This window comes from Nelumbo nucifera, chromosome 1 (assembly GCF_055504915.1).
Source record: "Nelumbo nucifera cultivar China Antique chromosome 1, China Antique-T2T, whole genome shotgun sequence".
NCBI classification, from domain to species: Eukaryota; Viridiplantae; Streptophyta; class Magnoliopsida; order Proteales; family Nelumbonaceae; genus Nelumbo; species Nelumbo nucifera.
In genome coordinates, this window is record NC_142649.1 from 180,174,384 (window position 1) to 180,186,204 (window position 11,821).

Here is an 11,821-nt window from a genome sequence, read left to right on the forward strand (position 1 = left end):
CCCTGTGTCCCTTCAAATTGGAGAAGATGATGGGCCAAAGTTAGAGTCCATCGTCTATCCCTTTAGTTGGCCCACATGACGACTTAAGTGGTCACATGACTTAATTTTAAGTGGGTTGGCTAGGCCAGGCCCAAACACTCCTTTAAGGATCTATTGACAATCAGCCTTTGAAATGGCTTGGCCCACCCCAACTGCCCTCTTCTGGGCTATAGTAATCCCTTATGCCCATGTGGGCCCACCCCACCTGCCCTCTTTATGCCCATTAGAACAACTTTCCCTATGGCTAAGACAAGTTACCTCTCTACTTGTGCCCACGTGTCCCTCTACTCTTACCACCTTACCCCCTTGCTTTTTTAAAGAATGTTTCAATCCTTTCTCTCCACCTTGACTAGAACCACTTTTATTTGGTGAAACTTGTCGAATAGCCTTCTCCCTACTCCCTCTTTCTATTAGAACCTGAGCATAAGAATTGTAGCTCACCACCTTTTCCTCTTCTCCTAATGGCTCTTTCCCCTTGGTTGCTGGTAACTTTCCTTTTGAGTTATCCTTTCCCAGGAATACCATTTTAGTATAAGTTCAGCCAGATTTGAATACACCAATCCCTTACTTCCACATAGCCTTTCTTCTTCAACCTTCTCATCCTCCTTCCTTCTCCCCTCACTCCACAAGGCAACTTCAATGGCTGTAACCAGCCAGGCTACATAGAACACTTCATCAACCATCGACTTTATTGAACGAGGGATAACTTCCAGATGCACATTACTCAAGCAAATTGTAGTTGAATGGAGGTCTTCCACAAAGGAACCTTCCAGTCTTGCCTTACACAGAGCAGCTATAGAATCAAACTCCTCTGAGGTCCAAAGGTGAAACGGCAGACCCAATATCCGAACTATTACTTTGTCCCTTGCATGCAGATCCTTAGAGTTTGAGTGAGGGGTCCATTTTGTGATAGATACAGAAGCTGGGTGTAATTTACAACACAAAGCATATAGTTGTAACTCCTCTCCAACTACCTCAAGCAAGGCCTTACAAGACTCAAAGGGGGTTAAGATGATAGTATAGTTCAAGTTTAGCTTCTTTAATAACTCTTCTACAACTGCCCTCTAGTTTTTCGGAGGTACTGTAGAAGTTACTATAAACTTTTTCTCCCACTCATTCTTGAGCTCATTGCATACTATTCTGCAATCTTTTGCTGCTTTACCCAGAATTTGTACACTTGCAACCTCTTTCTGGAGCTTTTGTTTCCTAGCTCCACCAACTCCATTCACTACCTATAATTGTTCTTCCCTCTCAGAGCTGCTACCTTCTCCAAATTCCTCTCGGGCAAAGAAGTCCTTCAAAATAGTTGACACTTCTTTCCATCCAATCCCCAACTTTCCTTCAGGGAAACAAACCATTTGTTTTTTTCCTTCCCCAAAAAACTCCAACAAAGCCACAAACCTTCCTCTAGAGTTCTTCCTTCTCTCTTCTACAAATCTCCTACCATTAACCTCATTTGATTCTTTGCACTCTAACTTTCCACTCACCTGAACTGCTTTCTCCAAGAATGTCCGAAACCAAACTATAGCTTCTTTCCCAACCAGTAATACCATAGCCTTGTTTAGTTCTCTGATTTTCAGAGCTTTATTCCCTTTCACCCTAAGCTTTCAAAGAGAAACTTCTTAGCCTCAACTTTCAAGGTCCTTCTCCAACTTGTTGCCATGATAAAATCTCCTTCCTCCTTCAATCCTCCCCTAGCCATCTCTCCCTCAATGGGTTCCAAGGGTTGCAAATCCATTTGATTCTTCTTTCTTAGGTATGATTGAAGGCACTCTTTCTTAATGTAGCTCTGTTGACATATTATGGGGCATTCTAGTTGTCATCCCTAGAGAGACTAGAGCGCTTGCAAACTTGTTGTCCTCTCGAGGCAAATAATTAAAAGAGATGCTCTTGAATTTTTTGATTAATTCCCTGAGGCAATTGCGATATAATGTTGGTCGCACATCTCTTACTCCCCAATCACCCTTGGTTTGACTAATGACTAAAAATAATCTCCAAATACCTCAAGATCATTAATGCCGCAATCGAGTGCCATTTGGATTACTCATAAGCATGCTTCCCATTTGCACGTGTTATTGGTATTAAAGAAATCTAGGCAAACAGTCAGAGGGTAATGAGTTCTATGGGGATCCACAAGAATTAGACCAGCTCCCCATCCATTTTGGTTTGAAGCCCCATAAAAAAACCTTCCATTTACTTCCTAATCTAACCGAATGTATCACATAGATAGCTTCATATGGAAAATCACTTGTATTGATTCATAATCTAATGTAGGATTGTCAACCAAATGGTCTATAACGGTTTGCCCTTTGATTGTCTTCTATGTTACATACTTAGTGTCATACTTAGAGATGAGCATGATCCATCATGAGATTCAACTAGTGTCTACTGGTCTCTCGAATAAATGCTTGATTGGATCCATTCTAGATATAAGCAACACATGGTATGCAAACAGATAATGGCATAGCTTCAGCTCAAGTAGTAAATTGCCTTTTTCCTTTCTTCCTCTCTCATTGTGTTGCCCCAGTATACACCCTACCGAGTTCTCCTTCATTGACAAATACATAAGCAATGGTCTTCCCAGCCTTGGGGGAACCAAGACTGGTGGATTCGCTAAATATTTCTTAATTTTTTCAAATGCCACTTGGCAATCGTCATTCCGTATCATCAGGATATTCTTCTTAAGTAACTTGAAAATCGGCTTACATATTAGTGTGAGTTGTGCTATGAACCTTCGAACATATTGTAACATTCCTAGGAAACTTCTTACCTCTTTTTCCTTTTGAGGAGGTGGCATGTCCACAATTGCCTTGATTTTGGTTGGATCTATCTCAATTCCCCTATGACTAACAATAAAGCCTAGTAACTTCCCTGAAGAAGTCCCAAATACACATTTTTGTGGATTTAGTCTCAAGCGAAATTGCCTAAACCTCTCAAAAAGTTTCTTAAGGTCCTTTAAATGATCCTTTAATTTTTTGGACTTGGCAATAGAGGTGTAAAATGGGCCGGCATGGCATGGCCCACGGGCCGTGCCGCCCTCCCCTAGGATAACTTGGGGGGTCGAACCGGCATGGCCCATGGCCCAAGCTCGTGCGGGCCCATGTTGTGCTGTGCAATGCCGTGGGTCAGGCTAGTCCATGGGCCAGGCGGGGCTGTGGACTGGGCCAAAGCTATTTATTTTAAAAAATTGAAAAAAAACTTAAAATTTTAACTTTATATAAATTTTGATGTATAGAATTGCTTATATATGCAATAATTAAATAAATTAGTATAATAAAATTGAAAACAATTGTTTATTTTATTAATATATATATTATTATATAATTATAATTTATATATATTATAACTATATATAAATATATATAAAGTATATATAAATAATATATATGGCCCTTTCCTTGTGAATCATATCATCCACGTATACTTCCATTTCCTTGTGAATCATATCATGAAATAATGCAGTCATGGCCCTTTGATATGTTGCCCAAGCATTTTTTAGTCCAAACGGGATAACTTTATAGCAGAAAGTTGCCCACGACGTTATAAATGTTGTCTTGTCCTTATCCTCCTCTACTATCTGTATTTGATTGTACCTTGAGAACCCATCTATAAATGGTAACATTTCATGACTTGTAGTGTCATCTACCAGTATATCAATGTTTGGCAGCAGAAAGTCATCCCTAGGACTGGCTATATTTAAAACTCAAAACTCTACACACATTCTGACTTTTCCATCCTTTTTGGATACTGGAACAATGTTAGCTAGCCATTCAGGGTAAGTTTCTACTTCTAGGGACCTTGCTTCAAATTGCTTTTTGACTTCCTCCTAAATTCATAAAGACCACTTCGGGTGGAGCTTCTTGAGCTTTTGTTTTATCGGTTTTACATTAGGATATGTAGGGATCTTATGCACCACTTAGTTTGTGTCCAACTAGCATGTCCTTGTATGACCATGCAAACACGTCTCAAAATTCACTCAACAATTCGATCATAGCACATTTTTGTTTTGTTCTTAGACTGACTCCAATTTTGACTATTTTTGGATAATCTCTTGTTCCAAGATTAACTTCTTCTAAATCAGCTTCTAGCCTCCTCATTCTTATCGTTCAATTTGATCAAGAATACTTTGAGATGCCTCATTCTTTGGAGGTTCCTCTTCTATTCCCATTAGAACAAAGTCCAACTCGATATCAAAGTCAAAGGGTTGTATGATGGGCTCGGGTTCATGAAAGATTAAGGAAATGAATAAGTAAACTAAAAACTTTGACTAAAGCGACCGGGCCCAAGTCATGGGACCAAGGCTGCCTATGTAACCTTTTGAAAGGGATCAGGCCAATCATAGTTCATACGAAAAGACTTTCATTAGATTTGAAATTTTGGATTACAAAAGGTGCTTTTAAAGTTAAAGACACAGGGTAGAAAGCATTGCCCCCCTGGTCAGAGAACTACAACTTAACAAACCTTAAGGGAAGAAGAGGCCTCATCGCCTAAGATGGCTAAACAGGACATCCAATTAGAAAGAGGCTCCTTAATAGGAACAATCAATTAGGCAGGGTCTTCCATGACCTCGTCATCAATTGCACAAATATATCTATCCAAAGATTCCCAAATGGCATGATCTTTAAACTCATCTATTACATCTGGCATAGCCTAAGAAGTTACCATAGTAGATACCTCTACTTTGCTCTAATCAATTGGACAATAGGGTAGGTAGACCTAGTTAGCTATTTTTTCCCTTCTCACTCTGGGCCACCAATGCTAAGCTACAACCCTTCTCATTAATTTATTTATCTTCGAGAAAAAGTAGAGAGATGTCAAAGATATCTAGGGAAGTTCCATGGATAGTTGAGGAGGTGGGTTCAGGCTCTTGGGTCGTGACGGTTGGGTCTTTAGCTTTAACAAACTTCATTGGTGTGGAAAGAGGCACACTTTTCTTTTACCTGTACTATTGGCCAAACAATTCATGCTCATCAGGCTGGTAATCTATTCCCAATCAAGGGAGGGATCCCCTTGCTTTAACTGGGTTAATCCTTCCTTGTTGCCTTGCCCCATTGTCCCTTGTTAGGATCAAACTTCATTTTTGCCATCATTTGGAGACATGGTGCAAACTTCCCATGAAACTTTCTTGCTTCTTGAACCCTTTCAATTGAGTTCACTTCCTCAAATTGAAATGTAAAGAACCCCACCCCTTCTTCTAAATGTTGGACCGGAAATCAAGTTGTTGGTGTTATTTGGCTATCCTCAAGAACTACAATGAGCTTATTGTCATGAATAAATTTTAGTCGTTGATGGAACTGCTCCAACTAAGTGGAGCCAAGGTCTTCCCATTAATAAGGCGAAAGATGCCTTGATATCGAGAACTTGAAACTGGATTTGGTAAGTCACTTTGCCAATAGTTACATTTAGTGTCACATCCCCCAAGTTTGATTTCACTGAATTATCAAAAGCCCGAACCGCCATGGGTCTTTTCTTCACATCATGTATGCTCATCCCCAATGCATGTAGTGTACTTAGTGTGCACACATTTAAGCCAATTCCATTATCTATAAGTACAATGGGGATCCTCATTCCTCTACAAGTCACTATGATGCACAATGATAGATTATGTGAGACACCATTTGTTGGGATTTCATTATCAGAGAAAGTGATGACTCGAGGAGCTAGGATCATGCCAATCATATGTGCCAACTTCTCCAGTTCAATGTTTGGAAGAACATGAGCTCTCTTGAAAACTTCCATGACTTGATTCCTATGATGCTCTAAGGATAACATTTATCCTAGTATTGAAATTTGTGTTGGAATTTTTTATAGTTGATCCGCCACATTGTATCTAGATTTCTCGATAGCTCTTAAAAAGTCATCATTTTCTTTGCTTTTATCTTCTTCTTCCTTTTCTTTCCCTTCAGTTTGTTTTTCCACCTTTTCCTTCCCTTTGTCCATGGCTTTAGTTACTTCCCTAGGTGGGAGAAACCTTCCAAATCTTAGTAAAGCTCCACATTCCTGGCTAGTTTGCTTTGCTTGAGCCACCACTGGCTCAGTAAGATGGTTTTATGGGACCTTGTTTAAATTTCCCTCATTGAGCACTAGGTAAGGGATGATGAAGGGATTACGAGGAGGATTGGGGATGGACGTGACTTCAAGAGGAGATGGACAAACTGAATGACAACTTAGGGGAGGTATGGAAGGAACTATGATACGAAAAGGAGGTCTAATGGTGAATACAATGTTAAAGGATGATGGTGGAAGTGATATTGGTACTATTGGGAGGGTGCCAATTGGAGCAATCAACATTGTTGGATCCACAAAGCGTGTACCTTCTTCAATGCAGTGAATATTGCTACCAGTCCTACCCCATGTGGCGGCATGGGGTTTTGAGTGATTCCCGTTGGTTGCAACTTCGGCTGATCAACTTGAAAAGTAATGAAACATTCATCAATCAATCTCTATATAGCATATTTAAGCTACCAACATCTACCTGATTTTGCCTTGGACCTTGATGGTAAGCATAGTATGCATTTTCATCATACCCTTTTGGCTTAGGCTCTACGGTGGCTTCCATGTTAACAACCTCAAATACCCTTCATTAACTAAAACTAACAGTAAATAGGAGTGGGGGTATGGCAAGGGGTAAACTTTGTCCTCCTCTCTTTCTAAGCATTGGCATTCTGGTTAATTGACATGGACGGTGGCTGCATTAATGGTGGTTGGAAAGGCTGCGGAGTCATTGGCATTTGCTGAGAAGGTTGGGGTGTTGGGGCCTCTTGTGTGAGTGATCGTTGTGTTGGTAGGACCTTAGGTGGAGTGGGATGCAAATGAAATGGGGATCAAGGGTTATTAGTGTTTGGGTAAGTGGTTGCAACATAGTTGGGTGGAACTGATAATACGACAGTTGAAATGGCTTGTACTTCATTTTCTGATTTCCTCTTAACAGGAGGTCTCTTGGTTATGGAACCAGTTGATTGAGATGGACCAACATCTATGGGTACAAGGGTTATTAGTGTTTGGGTAAGTGGTTGCAACATAGTTGGGTGGAACTGATAATACGACAGTTGAAATGGCTTGTACTTCATTTTCTGATTTCCTCTTAACAGGAGGTCTCTTGGTTATGGAACCAGTTGATTGAGATGGACCAACATCTATGGGTACTAAGGCACTAACCCTTCATTGTTTGATAGCTTCCTCGATTCTAGTGGCCCCCCTAACTACATCGTTGAAATTATTGAGAGGTTGACTAATTAGCATTGTGTAGTATGGGTTTCCAAGTGTTTTAATAAAAGACCTTACCATCTCATTTTTAGGAATTAGATACTTCAATTTTGATGTCATCTCTCTCCATCGGTAGGCATATTCAAGAAAGTTCTCCCCTTCCTTTTGTGTCATAGCTTCTAGGTTGGCTCTGTTTGGAACTAATTCTATATTAAAAGAATAATGATCAAGGAAGGCCTAAAATGCCTCATTCCATGACTTCTTTTTAGCAGGGTTCAACATTGTAAACCACATTCAAGCATCTCTTGTTAAACTTTTTTGAAACATCTGTATGATAAGTTTTTTCATCTGACCCATACTGAAACATGTCTCCGCAAAAAAAAAAAAATGAGATGGGTTTAAGGGCATCATTTCCCATTATATTTTCTAGTTCTAGCATCTTAAACTTCTCTAGGAGTCTTCTATGGTGTCCACATTATGAACTTTTAGCTTTCGAATTTCCTCTTTCATTTTTTTCATCTCGTCCTTCATAGGATCAATTACAGGCAACACTAGCTTCGATGGGCAACAGTTGGATTGAGCTACTCGAGGATCATCTTCCTCAAAGTCATCCACTTGGGTGGCCATTGGTGCTTGAGTAGGATTAGTGAAGATAGGTGGTACTGGCCTTGGAGTTTAGGGGGCAACACCAACTGTAAAAACAAAGGGCATTGGTTTTTTGGTGGTGATTGGTTGGTTGAAGTTGGGTGCTTGGAAGGTAGGAGGGATGGTAGATTGTGGATTGAGATGATTATTTTCAGTAAGTAATTATACCATTTTGGCCCATCTTTCTTGAAGTTGAAGAAATTCACTATAAGGAATAGTAGCTGGCATGGTGGATTCTGACTCCGATGTGATAGCAATGGTTGGTTGTTCTCCAATTTGGGCTTCAGTATGCCCATCCTCTTGTGCCATGATGAGAGCAAGGGAATGGGTCACAACTCTATGGTTCCTCATTTTGAATTGATATGGATGATCCTGAAACATGCATCGAGGGTTGAGATTTGATAGAATACAAAAAAAAAGTGTTGAATTGATACTTTTTGATAGGCTTGATTTGAAGCATCGCCTTTGTACTTGATTTGGATATGTTTAAATATGATTAGTTGATTGGGTTCTTAACTAGATTTTGAGAGTTTTAGGCTTGATAAAGTTTGAAATCTTGATATTTTATAAGGTTTACTTTCTCTTCTTTTTTTTTAATGCATTTGACAGGATTAACAATTTAGGTAAGTTTTCATAGAGCAATAATGGCCAAAAGGTTTCATTGATTTGATCACTTAGTACAAAAAACACTATCGAGTACCAAGTACAAAAAAGGGAGAACACTCAAAACCCTCAATTAGGGAGGATCTCAATGCCATAGTAAGTCAAGTTTAGGGGTGCCGAACCATGGGCCTTTTTTTTGTAATCGAACCAGTATTACCAGTTTTTGCAAAACCAGTAACCGAAACTGAACCAAATCCAATTGGTTAACCGATTGACTGGTTCGGTTAACCATCGGTTCAGTTCATCGATTTTTTGGTTTTTTAATTTTTACAATATATATTATAAAAATATATATAAAATATTATATTTTAAATAATAAATAATATATCATATATTATAAATATATATTTATATATAATGCATATTATTAATTTTTAATACATAAAAAATAAAAAATATATAATATATAATATACATAAATATATATAAAATATATAGAAATATATGTATACCGGTCGGTTTGGTTAACCACCAGTTTTCTATATTGGTTAACAAAACCTAACTAGTACCTTCGGTTTTTTAAAAACACTGAACTGGAACCAAATCAACCGGATCGGTTAACCATTTTTTCGGTTCGGTTTCGGTCAGTTTTTCTGTTTTTTTTTTTTTTTTGCTCACCACTAGTCAAGGTGGCCTCCAAAGTTGCAATATGACTAGAAACTTGATTTGTATACCACTCTGCATGGTTCACAAGTTCCTTGTATTGGTTGTTGATTTTGGCTGTCTCATTTTTTGATTGTTATAATGATTCTTGAGTTTCCTTGACTTGATACTCTAGTCCCTGTTTCTCCTAGATAGCCTCTTTTAGTCTTGTGACTGTCTCATTTTTTGATTGTTATAATGATTCTTGAGTTTCCTTGACTTGATACTCTAGTCCCTGTTTCTCCTAGATAGCCTCTTTTAGTCTTGTGACGGCTTCATAATGATTTGCTTGTGCTTCACATATCTCTTTTCGTTGCTCTTCTATTTTCTCTTTCAACTTGCCTATCTCATCGTCCAATTTCCTTGTCTCATACTCCATTGCTCGTTGTTGTTTAATTGCCTCCCTCAATTAGGGATGCCCACAGTTTGGTTATTTTGGAACTGAACTGATACTACCGATTTTTGAAAAATCGGTAACCGAAACCAAACCAAAGCCAGTTGGTTAATTGGTTGACCGGTTCAGTTTGTTGGTTTTTCAGTTTTTTAATTTTTACAATATATATTATAAGAATAAATATAATATACATAAATATATAAAATAATTTTTAAAAGCACCGAACCGACCGATTGGATTAACCGATTTTTTGGTTTAGTTTCGGTCAATTATTTTGGCCAATTCGTTTTTTTGATTTTTTTTGCTCACACTTACCCTCAACTTCTTTCTCATAGAGTCATTATGTCTTCCTATCCTCACCTCTTGCTCTTTATTAATCCTATTCTAGACATGTAGCTCAAGAGTTGTATGTAAATATGGATCATCCAAGAAGCACTTAAGAGATTCTATTGATATAGTACTTTGCGAGGGGGGTTTAACTAGCATAGGGGTTTCTGGGGTGGAGCTAAGGGTGAAGGAAAATCTTGGTTGCATGCCCATTCCTGTTACATATGATCACACGATGGTTTGTGGTATGCAACAGAGTAGAAAATTCTTGCTTGCTAGAGGCCCAATGTTCTTTAAACCGTCGTTCTATAGCCCCACAATATTTTATGAAATCAATCATGTCATCTTTGATGCTATCAATAGTGGGAATGACTTGGCGAAAGCCTAATTGTCTCAGAACTCTTATTGGGACGTATGGAGAGGATTCGTAAAGTCCTGATAAGACCATGCTTTGTTGGTGTTTTGTAGCTAACCGGGGTTGATTACATCCCTTTTGTATGCTTCCAGTTAATAATAAAAAAACAAAAAATATAAAATAAAAAAACATAAAATTTATTAAAAATTATGGATATATTATTATTATCATTATCATCATCTAGAATTGCCACATGCAAAGCACGCATACACTTACTAGTTATCTAAAGAAGACCCGATGACCATACTAGTGTGGCCAATATTAGTTAACCAGTTAACTGCATCACTTGTCTCTCTAAAAACATGCTTGTAAGAGAAAGTTAGGCCCTTGGCACGACACACCTCATAACACTTCTAATATCCGTTTGATGTTCTCTTTTCTTCATTTTGATGAAATCAAACATTATTTGATAAGGCGTTTTCCAATGTCATGCAAACCAAACCAAACATTGTTATTTCCAAAAGCTTGATTTGAAATTCTAAGGCCTAAGGGTATTTTTGGGATAAACAACTAAGTCTATTGCCTTTAAGGCTTTATTCGCATATCAGAAAATGGTTTATATATGCATTTTTATAATAAACAATCATATAAAAATTTATAAAAATACAATGAGGGTGTTTGGTTTCGTTTACATTTATTCAGTAAACGTTTTGTACTTGTGTGATTGCAAAACCAAGAAACACATTTAATGAGGGCGTTTATGACACATAGGCGCCATTAGGCACCACATCAGCAAAATGCCAATAAACGCCTATCCGTTTCAAGAAGCTCCAAAATGAAGCTTTTTGAAACGGGAGTTTTGCAAACTTCGATACACAAATGCAATTATTGAGGCATTTGCTGACGAGGCGCCTATGTGGCACCGTTAATAAATGTTTACTCAATAAACATAAACGGAACCAAACATATACAATATATGTGTGTGTAGGTCTATGTACATATAATTCCATAGGGGTGACCCAAAATTATTCCATCCTATCAAAAAAATTGAAAGGAGATATCCTAGGGATGCAAATGGATCATATCGGATTCAAATCAGGGTATATCCGAATATGATCTGACATTATTTATGGTGGATATGATCTGATTGGATCTGAGAGGCCTCGATATAAATTTGAATCCTATTGGTAAGTCAGATCTTTGGATTTGATCTGATCCGACTTGTTTTCTTTAAAAATTAATAAATTAATAAAAAGAAAAAAATAAAATATACCAAATTAAATAAAGAAAAAAATTAAAAAATTATTTTCAGCATATATACATATTTTTTTGTAAAAAATAAATAAAATAACAAGTTTATAAAAATATAATATAAATAATATATTTATGAATAAATAATTAACATATATATGAAACATATATTGGATCTATATCTGATTGGATAGGAATGATCCGAATCTGGTCTTAAGATCCGAAAGGGATTATTCGAATTCGACTAAATAGGATCGGACCATGGTCCGATCCATTTGCCATCCAGGGCTCCTAATTTG